Source organism: Hyla sarda, unplaced genomic scaffold (assembly GCF_029499605.1).
Source record: "Hyla sarda isolate aHylSar1 unplaced genomic scaffold, aHylSar1.hap1 scaffold_335, whole genome shotgun sequence".
Taxonomy (NCBI): Eukaryota; Metazoa; Chordata; class Amphibia; order Anura; family Hylidae; genus Hyla; species Hyla sarda.
In genome coordinates, this window is record NW_026610098.1 from 157,918 (window position 1) to 179,568 (window position 21,651).

The window sequence follows — 21,651 nt, forward strand, 5'->3', positions numbered from 1 at the left end:
ATCCTTTAACTTAAAGTCACACACCATACTTTTAAGAATATTCCCAGATACATCCACATTCCCCTCAATTTCACAATTGAAATCCCCCACCCACACCAAAGGTATTTTACCCGGCAGAAACCTCTTAATTACCTCCAACAACCCCACCCGCTCCTCCCTCCTTACCGGCGCATACACATTTATCAACCTAAATTTAACCCCCTGCACCTTAACCTCCACCATGATACACCTCCCCTCCTCTATTACCACATAACTACAAACTTCAAACTTAAAGCTCTTAAAAAGCACCCCTACCCCATCATTCCTATTATGCCCAGACACCGACCAAACAGCAGGACCATAAGCCCATTCTCCCTTCCCCGGAATATCATTTAGCCCACATTCCTGCAAACAAATAATGTCCGCTTTTTTCCCTGCCAAGTCCTCCAAAATTACTGTCCTTCTGACTTTACTTCTAAAGACTCTAACGTTTATAGAACCGACTAAAAAAGACATACCACCATCTTAACAACCCTAAGGAAGAATTTGACAGAAAAGAAGAAAGTTATTTAGGTAGCTTTCCTCAGCGGTGTGGGAGAAGCTTCTCCCGCAGAGCACGCATCCATGTCGCTCTCAGATAGCGGTTGATACCGATTGTCCGTAGCCACCAGCGTCGACTCCATCTGTCCACCAGAAAGCTTCCTAGCCGTCTTCTTGGGGGGACGAAAAAGATCAAAGTCATCCTCTCTCTCTCTATGTCTCTCCTCACGGTCTTCACCCTCAGAAGAAGACCACTCTTCAATTTGCGGCGACTCCTCAGCCGGGGGACTGGGAGCATCCTCAATCTCCCCTTCTTCCACTTGCACCGCCATTTGCTCCTCCTCCACCACCACTTGCTCCTCCACCACCTTCACTTGCTCCTCTACCACCACAGGACTCTGTACCTCTCCAATAATAACGCTCTCTCTTGCAGGAACCACTGCAGCCGCAGCTGCAGCTGCCCTCCTCCTCTCCACCATTTCCTCTTCCATTCTCCTCTCCTCCTCCCTCCTCTTCAACACTGGACAGTTCTTGTACACATGGCCAGCTTCCCCACATAGGTCACAGGTCCTCGGGTGTGGACATGCACCCGCCTCATGCCCCGGTTGCTTACAGTTCCTGCATTTCTTACTGCCAGGGCAGGCCTCCTTCACATGTCCAAACAATAGACAATTTCTACAGAAAGATGGCTGTCCGTAGTAATAGAGATAACCTCTGAAACCAGCAATGGTAAAGTTCGCCGGAGGGTGCTTAACGCCTCCAATGCAATCTCCATCAAGCCGCAACTTCACAAAGAACTTATACGTGCCATTAAATACACCAATGCTGCTTGTCTGCTTAGTACCACCAGCAATAGACTCACAATAGATGCTCAAGAAGTTCTTAATCATAGAGACATCAACAAACGGATTGTACATGTGGATAAACAAAGTCTTTGTCCCCATTTCAAAAAGGGGATAAAAGGACACATCCCGCAAAACCTCACTTCCACTGTTCCGTTTTAAGCACTCATAAAAGTTCTGGCAGTCAGCATCATATAAGAAGGACACGTCATAAATACCTTGGCGCTTGTTCTCCTGGACACAAAAGAGGTCGCTCAAGGAAAATCCTGCCAGTCGCTCCACAATGGTATGGCCGATGTATTCAATGCTGTTTCTTAGACGATCCGTGGTTAGCACCTTGATGCGTACGGTCTTCTCCACTGCAGACATGTTGGATCCAGCCATCTTTCCAAATCTGTCGGTAACGAGAACCACAGTCTTGATCACCTACGCAGCTAGTCGCGGCGCAGTTCACTCGCACCCTCAGCGCCGACCGAGGCAATAAACCCCGATCTTAGCCAAAAGGCCGAGAAGCGATAACCGTGAAAGGGGCGGGCCCAACAAGGTGCCCTTCATGGGCACTATCACTGCTTGCTGTCAGGGAGGCTGCCAGACAATTTTCCATGCACACTCTGGGCTGGGGGGCAGTCAACCACCAGTACACACAGCAGAACCTAAACCCATACCATTATTGCTAAGCAGCAAGACAGGGGCCCATTGCACTCCCACGGGGCCTTTTTAAATGCAATCCATAACCCGGATTTGCCAGGAACCCTTCTTACTCCTCCTACTTGCATGTGACACTGGGCTTAGGATCTGCATAGGAAACACACACACAAGCACACACCTACCTTTGTTGCCTGCAGATGCCTCCTTGGCTGTCCCCAAACGGTATCAAACCAACACCCACGGGAAGCTGTAAGCATAGAGGACATGCCTGCACCCCATTGGACTTACCTGTGTGGGTTAAACCCGGGTTATTTGACAACCTATGGCGGTGATGGTTCTGCTCAGGCAGAGCAGTGCTGATGCTCCTCATAAAGCTGTCGCTGCTGTGAAGGTTCTAGGTGACATCACAAATCCCTATGGTTACATACACAACAAAGCTGGGTTGTTGTTGTTTACACTCTGCAAGGCCTGTGGAAGTGAGTGACATCATAGCACTGTAGTTCTGAGGGTTCTAGATGGATGCAACAATCTCCTGTTGCTTCTATGAAGGCCATAATAGACGACATCACCAAACAGCTCCATAGTCACATACACAGCAAAGGAGAGATGTTGTTTACACCTAGTGATGTCAGTGGTATTGAGTGACATCACAGCACAGTGCTAAGGCTCCTGGGCCTGGACACAGCAGCGGCTGCAATATCTCAACGGAGAATACGTTTATATATATGTGTGTGTGTGCGCGTATATATATATATATATATATATATATATATATATATATATATATTTCTCCGCCGAAATCGCTTTTAAACCCATTTCCACCTTTTTTTCCCTTCTCTTCCTCTTACTTTTTTTTCACGTTTTTTTACGTTTTTCTCCTTTTCGCCTCTTTTCTGGGCGTATTATTCTTCTTTTTCTTCTTTTTTTTCGTCTAATGCATACCCCATCAGTGCAGCAATGCTTATTCAATACCGCCAGCAGATGGAGACACTGGGGGATAATTTTCTAAGGATTTATACTGATTTTTCCTGTCTGAATTTGTCGCACAGAAAGTTGCAGGCCAAATATGTGTGACATTTCTGCGACTTTAGCTTCTAGAGCATTTTTACAACATTATACATAGGTGCTGAATACATAAAAAGCGACTGTTCAGCGACAGACAAGTCGCATCGGCTGAAAGTAGGCCAGAATGTCAGTCCATGTTGGAGCAGGTTTAGATACAGTCTAAAGTATAGATCTCAAAGTCTGTGCACAGAATTTAGCAAGGGCCTCGCACCTTCTGATGCATCAGGTAGGTGCACAATAGCATAGCCTAACCCTCTGTACTTTGGTCTATATTGATGCGGGACATAGACAGCCAGCTGATGACCAATCCATTAGTGCAATGGATGGCTGGAAGCATTTGTCTTTGCCTTTGCAATACCACAGAAGCAATGCATGGTCAATGTACAGCAATGACACACCTGTGTGAACAGCCAGGAGACCCCCCCCCCCCCCCATGTTATGTTACATAGTTACATAGTTAGTACGGTCGAAAAAAGACATATGTCCATCAAGTTCAACCAGGGAATTAAGGGGTAGGGGTGTGGCGCGATATTGGGGAAGGGATGAGATTTTATATTTCTTCATAAGCATTAATCTTATTTTGTCAATTAGGAACATTCAGCACCCACCCGCTATCAAGGCAGCTGCCTATCATGTCATGCCCTACCTGCACAGGTGTGCTGGCTACTCAAATGATCCAATTAAGGAGGCCATTTAGTCAGCAGCAGCAGAAGTCCTGTGCCTGGACGCTCCAACAGCGGCCAGACACAAGCAGAAGCAGAAGCAGCAGAAGCAGCAGCAGCACCACCTTTTGTTTTTTGGCTGCAGCAGCAGCAAGGCCCACAGGGCTGGCTAGCTGGCTAGCCAGCAAGCAGGTAGCAATGAAAGTAGGAATCTTTCTTTTTAACCCTGTAAGGGGGTGGTGCACTGTACCCGAAGATACTGCCATATCGGGTCAATGCATAGGGCGACGGAAGCAAGCTTCGAAATCGGCCCCCGTTCTCAAAAATCCATTTAATATATGGTCCCCAGATAGGGGACGTATCAGATATTAAACTGATAAGAACAGATACTACACTTGATCTTAGCCAAAAGGCCGAGAAGCGATAACCGTGAAAGGGGCGGGCCCAACAAGGTGCCCTTCATGGGCACTATCACTGCTTGCTGTCAGGGAGGCTGCCAGACAATTTTCCATGCACACTCTGGGCTGGGGGGCAGTCAACCACCAGTACACACAGCAGAACCTAAACCCATACCATTATTGCTAAGCAGCAAGACAGGGGCCCATTGCACTCCCACGGGGCCTTTTTAAATGCAATCCATAACCCGGATTTGCCAGGAACCCTTCTTACTCCTCCTACTTGCATGTGACACTGGGCTTAGGATCTGCATAGGAAACACACACACAAGCACACACCTACCTTTGTTGCCTGCAGATGCCTCCTTGGCTGTCCCCAAACGGTATCAAACCAACACCCACGGGAAGCTGTAAGCATAGAGGACATGCCTGCACCCCATTGGACTTACCTGTGTGGGTTAAACCCGGGTTATTTGACAACCTATGGCGGTGATGGTTCTGCTCAGGCAGAGCAGTGCTGATGCTCCTCATAAAGCTGTCGCTGCTGTGAAGGTTCTAGGTGACATCACAAATCCCTATGGTTACATACACAACAAAGCTGGGTTGTTGTTGTTTACACTCTGCAAGGCCTGTGGAAGTGAGTGACATCATAGCACTGTAGTTCTGAGGGTTCTAGATGGATGCAACAATCTCCTGTTGCTTCTATGAAGGCCATAATAGACGACATCACCAAACAGCTCCATAGTCACATACACAGCAAAGGAGAGATGTTGTTTACACCTAGTGATGTCAGTAGTATTGAGTGACATCACAGCACAGTGCTAAGGCTCCTGGGCCTGGACACAGCAGCGGCTGCAATATCTCAACGGAGAATACGTTTATATATATGTGTGTGTGTGCGTGTATATATATATATATATATATATATATATATATATATATTTCTCCGCCGAAATCACTTTTAAACCCATTTCCACCTTTTTTTCCCTTCTCTTCCTCTTACTTTTTTTTCACGTTTTTTTACGTTTTTCTCCTTTTCGCCTCTTTTCTGGGCGTATTATTCTTCTTTTTCTTCTTTTTTTTCGTCTAATGCATACCCCATCAGTGCAGCAATGCTTATTCAATACCACCAGCAGATGGAGACACTGGGGGATAATTTTCTAAGGATTTATACTGATTTTTCCTGTCTGAATTTGTCGCACAGAAAGTTGCAGGCCAAATATGTGTGACATTTCTGCGACTAGCTTCTAGAGCATTTTTACAACATTATACATAGGTGCTGAATACATAAAAAGCGACTGTTCAGCGACAGACAAGTCGCATCGGCTGAAAGTAGGCCAGAATGTCAGTCCATGTTGGAGCAGGTTTAGATACAGTCTAAAGTATAGATCTCAAAGTCTGTGCACAGAATTTAGCAAGGGCCTCGCACCTTCTGATGCATCAGGTAGGTGCACAATAGCATAGCCTAACCCTCTGTACTTTGGTCTATATTGATGCGGGACATAGACAGCCAGCTGATGACCAATCCATTAGTGCAATGGATGGCTGGAAGCATTTGTCTTTGCCTTTGCAATACCACAGAAGCAATGCATGGTCAATGTACAGCAATGACACACCTGTGTGAACAGCCAGGAGACCCCCCCCCCCCCATGTTATGTTACATAGTTACATAGTTAGTACGGTCGAAAAAAGACATATGTCCATCAAGTTCAACCAGGGAATTAAGGGGTAGGGGTGTGGCGCGATATTGGGGAAGGGATGAGATTTTATATTTCTTCATAAGCATTAATCTTATTTTGTCAATTAGGAACATTCAGCACCCACCCGCTATCAAGGCAGCTGCCTATCATGTCATGCCCTACCTGCACAGGTGTGCTGGCTACTCAAATGATCCAATTAAGGAGGCCATTTAGTCAGCAGCAGCAGAAGTCCTGTGCCTGGACGCTCCAACAGCGGCCAGACACAAGCAGAAGCAGAAGCAGCAGAAGCAGCAGCAGCACCACCTTTTGTTTTTTGGCTGCAGCAGCAGCAAGGCCCACAGGGCTGGCTAGCTGGCTAGCCAGCAAGCAGGTAGCAATGAAAGTAGGAATCTTTCTTTTTAACCCTGTAAGGGGGTGGTGCACTGTACCCGAAGATACTGCCATATCGGGTCAATGCATAGGGCGACGGAAGCAAGCTTCGAAATCGGCCCCCGTTCTCAAAAATCCATTTAATATATGGTCCCCAGATAGGGGACGTATCAGATATTAAACTGATAAGAACAGATACTACACTTGATCTTAGCCAAAAGGCCGAGAAGCGATAACCGTGAAAGGGGCGGGCCCAACAAGGTGCCCTTCATGGGCACTATCACTGCTTGCTGTCAGGGAGGCTGCCAGACAATTTTCCATGCACACTCTGGGCTGGGGGGCAGTCAACCACCAGTACACACAGCAGAACCTAAACCCATACCATTATTGCTAAGCAGCAAGACAGGGGCCCATTGCACTCCCACGGGGCCTTTTTAAATGCAATCCATAACCCGGATTTGCCAGGAACCCTTCTTACTCCTCCTACTTGCATGTGACACTGGGCTTAGGATCTGCATAGGAAACACACACACAAGCACACACCTACCTTTGTTGCCTGCAGATGCCTCCTTGGCTGTCCCCAAACGGTATCAAACCAACACCCACGGGAAGCTGTAAGCATAGAGGACATGCCTGCACCCCATTGGACTTACCTGTGTGGGTTAAACCCGGGTTATTTGACAACCTATGGCGGTGATGGTTCTGCTCAGGCAGAGCAGTGCTGATGCTCCTCATAAAGCTGTCGCTGCTGTGAAGGTTCTAGGTGACATCACAAATCCCTATGGTTACATACACAACAAAGCTGGGTTGTTGTTGTTTACACTCTGCAAGGCCTGTGGAAGTGAGTGACATCATAGCACTGTAGTTCTGAGGGTTCTAGATGGATGCAACAATCTCCTGTTGCTTCTATGAAGGCCATAATAGACGACATCACCAAACAGCTCCATAGTCACATACACAGCAAAGGAGAGATGTTGTTTACACCTAGTGATGTCAGTGGTATTGAGTGACATCACAGCACAGTGCTAAGGCTCCTGGGCCTGGACACAGCAGCGGCTGCAATATCTCAACGGAGAATACGTTTATATATATGTGTGTGTGTGCGCGTATATATATATATATATATATATATATATATATATATATATATATATATATTCTCCGCCGAAATCACTTTTAAACCCATTTCCACCTTTTTTTCCCTTCTCTTCCTCTTACTTTTTTTTCACGTTTTTTTACGTTTTTCTCCTTTTCGCCTCTTTTCTGGGCGTATTATTCTTCTTTTTCTTCTTTTTTTTCGTCTAATGCATACCCCATCAGTGCAGCAATGCTTATTCAATACCGCCAGCAGATGGAGACACTGGGGGATAATTTTCTAAGGATTTATACTGATTTTTCCTGTCTGAATTTGTCGCACAGAAAGTTGCAGGCCAAATATGTGTGACATTTCTGCGACTTTAGCTTCTAGAGCATTTTTACAACATTATACATAGGTGCTGAATACATAAAAAGCGACTGTTCAGCGACAGACAAGTCGCATCGGCTGAAAGTAGGCCAGAATGTCAGTCCATGTTGGAGCAGGTTTAGATACAGTCTAAAGTATAGATCTCAAAGTCTGTGCACAGAATTTAGCAAGGGCCTCGCACCTTCTGATGCATCAGGTAGGTGCACAATAGCATAGCCTAACCCTCTGTACTTTGGTCTATATTGATGCGGGACATAGACAGCCAGCTGATGACCAATCCATTAGTGCAATGGATGGCTGGAAGCATTTGTCTTTGCCTTTGCAATACCACAGAAGCAATGCATGGTCAATGTACAGCAATGACACACCTGTGTGAACAGCCAGGAGACCCCCCCCCCCCCCCCATGTTATGTTACATAGTTACATAGTTAGTACGGTCGAAAAAAGACATATGTCCATCAAGTTCAACCAGGGAATTAAGGGGTAGGGGTGTGGCGCGATATTGGGGAAGGGATGAGATTTTATATTTCTTCATAAGCATTAATCTTATTTTGTCAATTAGGAACATTCAGCACCCACCCGCTATCAAGGCAGCTGCCTATCATGTCATGCCCTACCTGCACAGGTGTGCTGACTACTCAAATGATCCAATTAAGGAGGCCATTTAGTCAGCAGCAGCAGAAGTCCTGTGCCTGGACGCTCCAACAGCGGCCAGACACAAGCAGAAGCAGAAGCAGCAGAAGCAGCAGCAGCACCACCTTTTGTTTTTTGGCTGCAGCAGCAGCAAGGCCCACAGGGCTGGCTAGCTGGCTAGCCAGCAAGCAGGTAGCAATGAAAGTAGGAATCTTTCTTTTTAACCCTGTAAGGGGGTGGTGCACTGTACCCGAAGATACTGCCATATCGGGTCAATGCATAGGGCGACGGAAGCAAGCTTCGAAATCGGCCCCCGTTCTCAAAAATCCATTTAATATATGGTCCCCAGATAGGGGACGTATCAGATATTAAACTGATAAGAACAGATACTACACTTGATCTTAGCCAAAAGGCCGAGAAGCGATAACCGTGAAAGGGGCGGGCCCAACAAGGTGCCCTTCATGGGCACTATCACTGCTTGCTGTCAGGGAGGCTGCCAGACAATTTTCCATGCACACTCTGGGCTGGGGGGCAGTCAACCACCAGTACACACAGCAGAACCTAAACCCATACCATTATTGCTAAGCAGCAAGACAGGGGCCCATTGCACTCCCACGGGGCCTTTTTAAATGCAATCCATAACCCGGATTTGCCAGGAACCCTTCTTACTCCTCCTACTTGCATGTGACACTGGGCTTAGGATCTGCATAGGAAACACACACACAAGCACACACCTACCTTTGTTGCCTGCAGATGCCTCCTTGGCTGTCCCCAAACGGTATCAAACCAACACCCACGGGAAGCTGTAAGCATAGAGGACATGCCTGCACCCCATTGGACTTACCTGTGTGGGTTAAACCCGGGTTATTTGACAACCTATGGCGGTGATGGTTCTGCTCAGGCAGAGCAGTGCTGATGCTCCTCATAAAGCTGTCGCTGCTGTGAAGGTTCTAGGTGACATCACAAATCCCTATGGTTACATACACAACAAAGCTGGGTTGTTGTTGTTTACACTCTGCAAGGCCTGTGGAAGTGAGTGACATCATAGCACTGTAGTTCTGAGGGTTCTAGATGGATGCAACAATCTCCTGTTGCTTCTATGAAGGCCATAATAGACGACATCACCAAACAGCTCCATAGTCACATACACAGCAAAGGAGAGATGTTGTTTACACCTAGTGATGTCAGTGGTATTGAGTGACATCACAGCACAGTGCTAAGGCTCCTGGGCCTGGACACAGCAGCGGCTGCAATATCTCAACGGAGAATACGTTTATATATATGTGTGTGTGTGCGCGTATATATATATATATATATATATATATATTTCTCCGCCGAAATCACTTTTAAACCCATTTCCACCTTTTTTTCCCTTCTCTTCCTCTTACTTTTTTTTCACGTTTTTTTACGTTTTTCTCCTTTTCGCCTCTTTTCTGGGCGTATTATTCTTCTTTTTCTTCTTTTTTTTCGTCTAATGCATACCCCATCAGTGCAGCAATGCTTATTCAATACCGCCAGCAGATGGAGACACTGGGGGATAATTTTCTAAGGATTTATACTGATTTTTCCTGTCTGAATTTGTCGCACAGAAAGTTGCAGGCCAAATATGTGTGACATTTCTGCGACTTTAGCTTCTAGAGCATTTTTACAACATTATACATAGGTGCTGAATACATAAAAAGCGACTGTTCAGCGACAGACAAGTCGCATCGGCTGAAAGTAGGCCAGAATGTCAGTCCATGTTGGAGCAGGTTTAGATACAGTCTAAAGTATAGATCTCAAAGTCTGTGCACAGAATTTAGCAAGGGCCTCGCACCTTCTGATGCATCAGGTAGGTGCACAATAGCATAGCCTAACCCTCTGTACTTTGGTCTATATTGATGCGGGACATAGACAGCCAGCTGATGACCAATCCATTAGTGCAATGGATGGCTGGAAGCATTTGTCTTTGCCTTTGCAATACCACAGAAGCAATGCATGGTCAATGTACAGCAATGACACACCTGTGTGAACAGCCAGGAGACCCCCCCCCCCCCCCATGTTATGTTACATAGTTACATAGTTAGTACGGTCGAAAAAAGACATATGTCCATCAAGTTCAACCAGGGAATTAAGGGGTAGGGGTGTGGCGCGATATTGGGGAAGGGATGAGATTTTATATTTCTTCATAAGCATTAATCTTATTTTGTCAATTAGGAACATTCAGCACCCACCCGCTATCAAGGCAGCTGCCTATCATGTCATGCCCTACCTGCACAGGTGTGCTGGCTACTCAAATGATCCAATTAAGGAGGCCATTTAGTCAGCAGCAGCAGAAGTCCTGTGCCTGGACGCTCCAACAGCGGCCAGACACAAGCAGAAGCAGAAGCAGCAGAAGCAGCAGCAGCACCACCTTTTGTTTTTTGGCTGCAGCAGCAGCAAGGCCCACAGGGCTGGCTAGCTGGCTAGCCAGCAAGCAGGTAGCAATGAAAGTAGGAATCTTTCTTTTTAACCCTGTAAGGGGGTGGTGCACTGTACCCGAAGATACTGCCATATCGGGTCAATGCATAGGGCGACGGAAGCAAGCTTCGAAATCGGCCCCCGTTCTCAAAAATCCATTTAATATATGGTCCCCAGATAGGGGACGTATCAGATATTAAACTGATAAGAACAGATACTACACTTGATCTTAGCCAAAAGGCCGAGAAGCGATAACCGTGAAAGGGGCGGGCCCAACAAGGTGCCCTTCATGGGCACTATCACTGCTTGCTGTCAGGGAGGCTGCCAGACAATTTTCCATGCACACTCTGGGCTGGGGGGCAGTCAACCACCAGTACACACAGCAGAACCTAAACCCATACCATTATTGCTAAGCAGCAAGACAGGGGCCCATTGCACTCCCACGGGGCCTTTTTAAATGCAATCCATAACCCGGATTTGCCAGGAACCCTTCTTACTCCTCCTACTTGCATGTGACACTGGGCTTAGGATCTGCATAGGAAACACACACACAAGCACACACCTACCTTTGTTGCCTGCAGATGCCTCCTTGGCTGTCCCCAAATGGTATCAAACCAACACCCACGGGAAGCTGTAAGCATAGAGGACATGCCTGCACCCCATTGGACTTACCTGTGTGGGTTAAACCCGGGTTATTTGACAACCTATGGCGGTGATGGTTCTGCTCAGGCAGAGCAGTGCTGATGCTCCTCATAAAGCTGTCGCTGCTGTGAAGGTTCTAGGTGACATCACAAATCCCTATGGTTACATACACAACAAAGCTGGGTTGTTGTTGTTTACACTCTGCAAGGCCTGTGGAAGTGAGTGACATCATAGCACTGTAGTTCTGAGGGTTCTAGATGGATGCAACAATCTCCTGTTGCTTCTATGAAGGCCATAATAGATGACATCACCAAACAGCTCCATAGTCACATACACAGCAAAGGAGAGATGTTGTTTACACCTAGTGATGTCAGTGGTATTGAGTGACATCACAGCACAGTGCTAAGGCTCCTGGGCCTGGACACAGCAGCGGCTGCAATATCTCAACGGAGAATACGTTTATATATATGTGTGTGTGTGCGCGTATATATATATATATATATATATATATATATTTCTCCGCCGAAATCACTTTTAAACCCATTTCCACCTTTTTTTCCCTTCTCTTCCTCTTACTTTTTTTTCACGTTTTTTTACGTTTTTCTCCTTTTCGCCTCTTTTCTGGGCGTATTATTCTTCTTTTTCTTCTTTTTTTTCGTCTAATGCATACCCCATCAGTGCAGCAATGCTTATTCAATACCGCCAGCAGATGGAGACACTGGGGGATAATTTTCTAAGGATTTATACTGATTTTTCCTGTCTGAATTTGTCGCACAGAAAGTTGCAGGCCAAATATGTGTGACATTTCTGCGACTTTAGCTTCTAGAGCATTTTTACAACATTATACATAGGTGCTGAATACATAAAAAGCGACTGTTCAGCGACAGACAAGTCGCATCGGCTGAAAGTAGGCCAGAATGTCAGTCCATGTTGGAGCAGGTTTAGATACAGTCTAAAGTATAGATCTCAAAGTCTGTGCACAGAATTTAGCAAGGGCCTCGCACCTTCTGATGCATCAGGTAGGTGCACAATAGCATAGCCTAACCCTCTGTACTTTGGTCTATATTGATGCGGGACATAGACAGCCAGCTGATGACCAATCCATTAGTGCAATGGATGGCTGGAAGCATTTGTCTTTGCCTTTGCAATACCACAGAAGCAATGCATGGTCAATGTACAGCAATGACACACCTGTGTGAACAGCCAGGAGACCCCCCCCCCCCCCATGTTATGTTACATAGTTACATAGTTAGTACGGTCGAAAAAAGACATATGTCCATCAAGTTCAACCAGGGAATTAAGGGGTAGGGGTGTGGCGCGATATTGGGGAAGGGATGAGATTTTATATTTCTTCATAAGCATTAATCTTATTTTGTCAATTAGGAACATTCAGCACCCACCCGCTATCAAGGCAGCTGCCTATCATGTCATGCCCTACCTGCACAGGTGTGCTGGCTACTCAAATGATCCAATTAAGGAGGCCATTTAGTCAGCAGCAGCAGAAGTCCTGTGCCTGGACGCTCCAACAGCGGCCAGACACAAGCAGAAGCAGAAGCAGCAGAAGCAGCAGCAGCACCACCTTTTGTTTTTTGGCTGCAGCAGCAGCAAGGCCCACAGGGCTGGCTAGCTGGCTAGCCAGCAAGCAGGTAGCAATGAAAGTAGGAATCTTTCTTTTTAACCCTGTAAGGGGGTGGTGCACTGTACCCGAAGATACTGCCATATCGGGTCAATGCATAGGGCGACGGAAGCAAGCTTCGAAATCGGCCCCCGTTCTCAAAAATCCATTTAATATATGGTCCCCAGATAGGGGACGTATCAGATATTAAACTGATAAGAACAGATACTACACTTGATCTTAGCCAAAAGGCCGAGAAGCGATAACCGTGAAAGGGGCGGGCCCAACAAGGTGCCCTTCATGGGCACTATCACTGCTTGCTGTCAGGGAGGCTGCCAGACAATTTTCCATGCACACTCTGGGCTGGGGGGCAGTCAACCACCAGTACACACAGCAGAACCTAAACCCATACCATTATTGCTAAGCAGCAAGACAGGGGCCCATTGCACTCCCACGGGGCCTTTTTAAATGCAATCCATAACCCGGATTTGCCAGGAACCCTTCTTACTCCTCCTACTTGCATGTGACACTGGGCTTAGGATCTGCATAGGAAACACACACACAAGCACACACCTACCTTTGTTGCCTGCAGATGCCTCCTTGGCTGTCCCCAAACGGTATCAAACCAACACCCACGGGAAGCTGTAAGCATAGAGGACATGCCTGCACCCCATTGGACTTACCTGTGTGGGTTAAACCCGGGTTATTTGACAACCTATGGCGGTGATGGTTCTGCTCAGGCAGAGCAGTGCTGATGCTCCTCATAAAGCTGTCGCTGCTGTGAAGGTTCTAGGTGACATCACAAATCCCTATGGTTACATACACAACAAAGCTGGGTTGTTGTTGTTTACACTCTGCAAGGCCTGTGGAAGTGAGTGACATCATAGCACTGTAGTTCTGAGGGTTCTAGATGGATGCAACAATCTCCTGTTGCTTCTATGAAGGCCATAATAGACGACATCACCAAACAGCTCCATAGTCACATACACAGCAAAGGAGAGATGTTGTTTACACCTAGTGATGTCAGTGGTATTGAGTGACATCACAGCACAGTGCTAAGGCTCCTGGGCCTGGACACAGCAGCGGCTGCAATATCTCAACGGAGAATACGTTTATATATATGTGTGTGTGTGCGCATATATATATATATATATATATATATATATATATATATATATATATTTCTCCGCCGAAATCACTTTTAAACCCATTTCCACCTTTTTTTCCCTTCTCTTCCTCTTACTTTTTTTTCACGTTTTTTTACGTTTTTCTCCTTTTCGCCTCTTTTCTGGGCGTATTATTCTTCTTTTTCTTCTTTTTTTTCGTCTAATGCATACCCCATCAGTGCAGCAATGCTTATTCAATACCGCCAGCAGATGGAGACACTGGGGGATAATTTTCTAAGGATTTATACTGATTTTTCCTGTCTGAATTTGTCGCACAGAAAGTTGCAGGCCAAATATGTGTGACATTTCTGCGACTTTAGCTACTAGAGCATTTTTACAACATTATACATAGGTGCTGAATACATAAAAAGCGACTGTTCAGCGACAGACAAGTCGCATCGGCTGAAAGTAGGCCAGAATGTCAGTCCATGTTGGAGCAGGTTTAGATACAGTCTAAAGTATAGATCTCAAAGTCTGTGCACAGAATTTAGCAAGGGCCTCGCACCTTCTGATGCATCAGGTAGGTGCACAATAGCATAGCCTAACCCTCTGTACTTTGGTCTATATTGATGCGGGACATAGACAGCCAGCTGATGACCAATCCATTAGTGCAATGGATGGCTGGAAGCATTTGTCTTTGCCTTTGCAATACCACAGAAGCAATGCATGGTCAATGTACAGCAATGACACACCTGTGTGAACAGCCAGGAGACCCCCCCCCCCCCCCATGTTATGTTACATAGTTACATAGTTAGTACGGTCGAAAAAAGACATATGTCCATCAAGTTCAACCAGGGAATTAAGGGGTAGGGGTGTGGCGCGATATTGGGGAAGGGATGAGATTTTATATTTCTTCATAAGCATTAATCTTATTTTGTCAATTAGGAACATTCAGCACCCACCCGCTATCAAGGCAGCTGCCTATCATGTCATGCCCTACCTGCACAGGTGTGCTGGCTACTCAAATGATCCAATTAAGGAGGCCATTTAGTCAGCAGCAGCAGAAGTCCTGTGCCTGGACGCTCCAACAGCGGCCAGACACAAGCAGAAGCAGAAGCAGCAGAAGCAGCAGCAGCACCACCTTTTGTTTTTTGGCTGCAGCAGCAGCAAGGCCCACAGGGCTGGCTAGCTGGCTAGCCAGCAAGCAGGTAGCAATGAAAGTAGGAATCTTTCTTTTTAACCCTGTAAGGGGGTGGTGCACTGTACCCGAAGATACTGCCATATCGGGTCAATGCATAGGGCGACGGAAGCAAGCTTCGAAATCGGCCCCCGTTCTCAAAAATCCATTTAATATATGGTCCCCAGATAGGGGACGTATCAGATATTAAACTGATAAGAACAGATACTACACTTGATCTTAGCCAAAAGGCCGAGAAGCGATAACCGTGAAAGGGGCGGGCCCAACAAGGTGCCCTTCATGGGCACTATCACTGCTTGCTGTCAGGGAGGCTGCCAGACAATTTTCCATGCACACTCTGGGCTGGGGGGCAGTCAACCACCAGTACACACAGCAGAACCTAAACCCATACCATTATTGCTAAGCAGCAAGACAGGGGCCCATTGCACTCCCACGGGGCCTTTTTAAATGCAATCCATAACCCGGATTTGCCAGGAACCCTTCTTACTCCTCCTACTTGCATGTGACACTGGGCTTAGGATCTGCATAGGAAACACACACACAAGCACACACCTACCTTTGTTGCCTGCAGATGCCTCCTTGGCTGTCCCCAAACGGTATCAAACCAACACCCACGGGAAGCTGTAAGCATAGAGGACATGCCTGCACCCCATTGGACTTACCTGTGTGGGTTAAACCCGGGTTATTTGACAACCTATGGCGGTGATGGTTCTGCTCAGGCAGAGCAGTGCTGATGCTCCTCATAAAGCTGTCGCTGCTGTGAAGGTTCTAGGTGACATCACAAATCCCTATGGTTACATACACAACAAAGCTGGGTTGTTGTTGTTTACACTCTGCAAGGCCTGTGGAAGTGAGTGACATCATAGCACTGTAGTTGTGAGGGTTCTAGATGGATGCAACAATCTCCTGTTGCTTCTATGAAGGCCATAATAGACGACATCACCAAACAGCTCCATAGTCACATACACAGCAAAGGAGAGATGTTGTTTACACCTAGTGATGTCAGTGGTATTGAGTGACATCACAGCACAGTGCTAAGGCTCCTGGGCCTGGACACAGCAGCGGCTGCAATATCTCAACGGAGAATACGTTTATATATATGTGTGTGTGTGCGCGTATATATATATATATATATATATATATATATATATATATATATATATATATATATATATATATATTTCTCCGCCGAAATCACTTTTAAACCCATTTCCACCTTTTTTTCCCTTCTCTTCCTCTTACTTTTTTTTCACGTTTTTTTACGTTTTTCTCCTTTTCGCCTCTTTTCTGGGCGTATTATTCTTCTTTTTCTTCTTTTTTTTCGTCTAATGCATACCCCATCAGTGCAGCAATGCTTATTCAATACCGCCAGCAGATGGAGACACTGGGGGATAATTTTCTAAGGATTTATACTGATTTTTCCTGTCTGAATTTGTCGCACAGAAAGTTGCAGGCCAAATATGTGTGACATTTCTGCGACTTTAGCTTCTAGAGCATTTTTACAACATTATACATAGGTGCTGAATACATAAAAAGCGACTGTTCAGCGACAGACAAGTCGCATCGGCTGAAAGTAGGCCAGAATGTCAGTCCATGTTGGAGCAGGTTTAGATACAGTCTAAAGTATAGATCTCAAAGTCTGTGCACAGAATTTAGCAAGGGCCTCGCACCTTCTGATGCATCAGGTAGGTGCACAATAGCATAGCCTAACCCTCTGTACTTTGGTCTATATTGATGCGGGACATAGACAGCCAGCTGATGACCAATCCATTAGTGCAATGGATGGCTGGAAGCATTTGTCTTTGCCTTTGCAATACCACAGAAGCAATGCATGGTCAATGTACAGCAATGACACACCTGTGTGAACAGCCAGGAGACCCCCCCCCCCCCCATGTTATGTTACATAGTTACATAGTTAGTACGGTCGAAAAAAGACATATGTCCATCAAGTTCAACCAGGGAATTAAGGGGTAGGGGTGTGGCGCGATATTGGGGAAGGGATGAGATTTTATATTTCTTCATAAGCATTAATCTTATTTTGTCAATTAGGAACATTCAGCACCCACCCGCTATCAAGGCAGCTGCCTATCATGTCATGCCCTACCTGCACAGGTGTGCTGACTACTCAAATGATCCAATTAAGGAGGCCATTTAGTCAGCAGCAGCAGAAGTCCTGTGCCTGGACGCTCCAACAGCGGCCAGACACAAGCAGAAGCAGAAGCAGCAGAAGCAGCAGCAGCACCACCTTTTGTTTTTTGGCTGCAGCAGCAGCAAGGCCCACAGGGCTGGCTAGCTGGCTAGCCAGCAAGCAGGTAGCAATGAAAGTAGGAATCTTTCTTTTTAACCCTGTAAGGGGGTGGTGCACTGTACCCGAAGATACTGCCATATCGGGTCAATGCATAGGGCGACGGAAGCAAGCTTCGAAATCGGCCCCCGTTCTCAAAAATCCATTTAATATATGGTCCCCAGATAGGGGACGTATCAGATATTAAACTGATAAGAACAGATACTACACTTGATCTTAGCCAAAAGGCCGAGAAGCGATAACCGTGAAAGGGGCGGGCCCAACAAGGTGCCCTTCATGGGCACTATCACTGCTTGCTGTCAGGGAGGCTGCCAGACAATTTTCCATGCACACTCTGGGCTGGGGGGCAGTCAACCACCAGTACACACAGCAGAACCTAAACCCATACCATTATTGCTAAGCAGCAAGACAGGGGCCCATTGCACTCCCACGGGGCCTTTTTAAATGCAATCCATAACCCGGATTTGCCAGGAACCCTTCTTACTCCTCCTACTTGCATGTGACACTGGGCTTAGGATCTGCATAGGAAACACACACACAAGCACACACCTACCTTTGTTGCCTGCAGATGCCTCCTTGGCTGTCCCCAAACGGTATCAAACCAACACCCACGGGAAGCTGTAAGCATAGAGGACATGCCTGCACCCCATTGGACTTACCTGTGTGGGTTAAACCCGGGTTATTTGACAACCTATGGCGGTGATGGTTCTGCTCAGGCAGAGCAGTGCTGATGCTCCTCATAAAGCTGTCGCTGCTGTGAAGGTTCTAGGTGACATCACAAATCCCTATGGTTACATACACAACAAAGCTGGGTTGTTGTTGTTTACACTCTGCAAGGCCTGTGGAAGTGAGTGACATCATAGCACTGTAGTTCTGAGGGTTCTAGATGGATGCAACAATCTCCTGTTGCTTCTATGAAGGCCATAATAGACGACATCACCAATCAGCTCCATAGTCACATACACAGCAAAGGAGAGATGTTGTTTACACGTAGTGATGTCAGTGGTATTGAGTGACATCACAGCACAGTGCTAAGGCTCCTGGGCCTGGACACAGCAGCGGCTGCAATATCTCAACGGAGAATACGTTTATATATATGTGTGTGTGTGCGCGTATATATATATATATATATATATATATATATTTCTCCGCCGAAATCACTTTTAAACCCATTTCCACCTTTTTTTCCCTTCTCTTCCTCTTACTTTTTTTTCACGTTTTTTTACGTTTTTCTCCTTTTCGCCTCTTTTCTGGGCGTATTATTCTTCTTTTTCTTCTTTTTTTTCGTCTAATGCATACCCCATCAGTGCAGCAATGCTTATTCAATACCGCCAGCAGATGGAGACACTGGGGGATAATTTTCTAAGGATTTATACTGATTTTTCCTGTCTGAATTTGTCGCACAGAAAGTTGCAGGCCAAATATGTGTGACATTTCTGCGACTTTAGCTTCTAGAGCATTTTTACAACATTATACATAGGTGCTGAATACATAAAAAGCGACTGTTCAGCGACAGACAAGTCGCATCGGCTGAAAGTAGGCCAGAATGTCAGTCCATGTTGGAGCAGGTTTAGATACAGTCTAAAGTATAGATCTCAAAGTCTGTGCACAGAATTTAGCAAGGGCCTCGCACCTTCTGATGCATCAGGTAGGTGCACAATAGCATAGCCTAACCCTCTGTACTTTGGTCTATATTGATGCGGGACATAGACAGCCAGCTGATGACCAATCCATTAGTGCAATGGATGGCTGGAAGCATTTGTCTTTGCCTTTGCAATACCACAGAAGCAATGCATGGTCAATGTACAGCAATGACACACCTGTGTGAACAGCCAGGAGACCCCCCCCCCCCCCATGTTATGTTACATAGTTACATAGTTAGTACGGTCGAAAAAAGACATATGTCCATCAAGTTCAACCAGGGAATTAAGGGGTAGGGGTGTGGCGCGATATTGGGGAAGGGATGAGATTTTATATTTCTTCATAAGCATTAATCTTATTTTGTCAATTAGGAACATTCAGCACCCACCCGCTATCAAGGCAGCTGCCTATCATGTCATGCCCTACCTGCACAGGTGTGCTGGCTACTCAAATGATCCAATTAAGGAGGCCATTTAGTCAGCAGCAGCAGAAGTCCTGTGCCTGGACGCTCCAACAGCGGCCAGACACAAGCAGAAGCAGAAGCAGCAGAAGCAGCAGCAGCACCACCTTTTGTTTTTTGGCTGCAGCAGCAGCAAGGCCCACAGGGCTGGCTAGCTGGCTAGCCAGCAAGCAGGTAGCAATGAAAGTAGGAATCTTTCTTTTTAACCCTGTAAGGGGGTGGTGCACTGTACCCGAAGATACTGCCATATCGGGTCAATGCATAGGGCGACGGAAGCAAGCTTCGAAATCGGCCCCCGTTCTCAAAAATCCATTTAATATATGGTCCCCAGATAGGGGACGTATCAGATATTAAACTGATAAGAACAGATACTACACTTGATCTTAGCCAAAAGGCCGAGAAGCGATAACCGTGAAAGGGGCGGGCCCAACAAGGTGCCCTTCATGGGCACTATCACTGCTTGCTGTCAGGGAGGCTGCCAGACAATTTTCCATGCACACTCTGGGCTGGGGGGCAGTCAACCACCAGTACACACAGCAGAACCTAAACCCATACCATTATTGCTAAGCAGCAAGACAGGGGCCCATTGCACTCCCACGGGGCCTTTTTAAATGCAATCCATAACCCGGATTTGCCAGGAACCCTTCTTACTCCTCCTACTTGCATGTGACACTGGGCTTAGGATCTGCATAGGAAACACACACACAAGCACACACCTACCTTTGTTGCCTGCAGATGCCTCCTTGGCTGTCCCCAAATGGTATCAAACCAACACCCACGGGAAGCTGTAAGCATAGAGGACATGCCTGCACCCCATTGGACTTACCTGTGTGGGTTAAACCCGGGTTATTTGACAACCTATGGCGGTGATGGTTCTGCTCAGGCAGAGCAGTGCTGATGCTCCTCATAAAGCTGTCGCTGCTGTGAAGGTTCTAGGTGACATCACAAATCCCTATGGTTACATACACAACAAAGCTGGGTTGTTGTTGTTTACACTCTGCAAGGCCTGTGGAAGTGAGTGACATCATAGCACTGTAGTTCTGAGGGTTCTAGATGGATGCAACAATCTCCTGTTGCTTCTATGAAGGCCATAATAGATGACATCACCAAACAGCTCCATAGTCACATACACAGCAAAGGAGAGATGTTGTTTACACCTAGTGATGTCAGTGGTATTGAGTGACATCACAGCACAGTGCTAAGGCTCCTGGGCCTGGACACAGCAGCGGCTGCAATATCTCAACGGAGAATACGTTTATATATATGTGTGTGTGTGCGCGTATATATATATATATATATATATATATATATATATATATATATATTTCTCCGCCGAAATCACTTTTAAACCCATTTCCACCTTTTTTTCCCTTCTCTTCCTCTTACTTTTTTTTCACGTTTTTTTACGTTTTTCTCCTTTTCGCCTCTTTTCTGGGCGTATTATTCTTCTTTTTCTTCTTTTTTTTCGTCTAATGCATACCCCATCAGTGCAGCAATGCTTATTCAATACCGCCAGCAGATGGAGACACTGGGGGATAATTTTCTAAGGATTTATACTGATTTTTCCTGTCTGAATTTGTCGCACAGAAAGTTGCAGGCCAAATATGTGTGACATTTCTGCGACTTTAGCTACTAGAGCATTTTTACAACATTATACATAGGTGCTGAATACATAAAAAGCGACTGTTCAGCGACAGACAAGTCGCATCGGCTGAAAGTAGGCCAGAATGTCAGTCCATGTTGGAGCAGGTTTAGATACAGTCTAAAGTATAGATCTCAAAGTCTGTGCACAGAATTTAGCAAGGGCCTCGCACCTTCTGATGCATCAGGTAGGTGCACAATAGCATAGCCTAACCCTCTGTACTTTGGTCTATATTGATGCGGGACATAGACAGCCAGCTGATGACCAATCCATTAGTGCAATGGATGGCTGGAAGCATTTGTCTT

General features: G+C 46.2%; 8 non-coding genes across 8 annotated transcripts; all 8 read right to left on the reverse strand.

The window, feature by feature from the left end:
* Window positions 1–3,970: 3,970 nt before the first annotated feature.
* LOC130330476 (U2 spliceosomal RNA) lies at window positions 3,971–4,161 on the reverse strand. The gene has a single exon (XR_008873623.1). It is a non-coding gene; the product is annotated as a U2 spliceosomal RNA (small nuclear RNA).
* Window positions 4,162–6,243: 2,082 nt separating this feature from the next.
* Window positions 6,244–6,434, reverse strand: LOC130330336 (U2 spliceosomal RNA). The gene has a single exon (XR_008873507.1). It is a non-coding gene; the product is annotated as a U2 spliceosomal RNA (small nuclear RNA).
* Window positions 6,435–8,532: 2,098 nt separating this feature from the next.
* Window positions 8,533–8,723, reverse strand: LOC130330337 (U2 spliceosomal RNA). The gene has a single exon (XR_008873508.1). It is a non-coding gene; the product is annotated as a U2 spliceosomal RNA (small nuclear RNA).
* Window positions 8,724–10,799: 2,076 nt separating this feature from the next.
* On the reverse strand, window positions 10,800–10,990 carry LOC130330338 (U2 spliceosomal RNA). Its single transcript, XR_008873509.1, has one exon. It is a non-coding gene; the product is annotated as a U2 spliceosomal RNA (small nuclear RNA).
* Window positions 10,991–13,067: 2,077 nt separating this feature from the next.
* LOC130330339 (U2 spliceosomal RNA) lies at window positions 13,068–13,258 on the reverse strand. The gene has a single exon (XR_008873510.1). It is a non-coding gene; the product is annotated as a U2 spliceosomal RNA (small nuclear RNA).
* A 2,092-nt stretch (window positions 13,259–15,350) lies between these two features.
* Window positions 15,351–15,541, reverse strand: LOC130330341 (U2 spliceosomal RNA). Its single transcript, XR_008873511.1, has one exon. It is a non-coding gene; the product is annotated as a U2 spliceosomal RNA (small nuclear RNA).
* Window positions 15,542–17,652: 2,111 nt separating this feature from the next.
* Window positions 17,653–17,843, reverse strand: LOC130330343 (U2 spliceosomal RNA). Its single transcript, XR_008873513.1, has one exon. It is a non-coding gene; the product is annotated as a U2 spliceosomal RNA (small nuclear RNA).
* A 2,077-nt stretch (window positions 17,844–19,920) lies between these two features.
* Window positions 19,921–20,111, reverse strand: LOC130330344 (U2 spliceosomal RNA). Its single transcript, XR_008873514.1, has one exon. It is a non-coding gene; the product is annotated as a U2 spliceosomal RNA (small nuclear RNA).
* Between the last annotated feature and the right edge of the window lie 1,540 nt (window positions 20,112–21,651).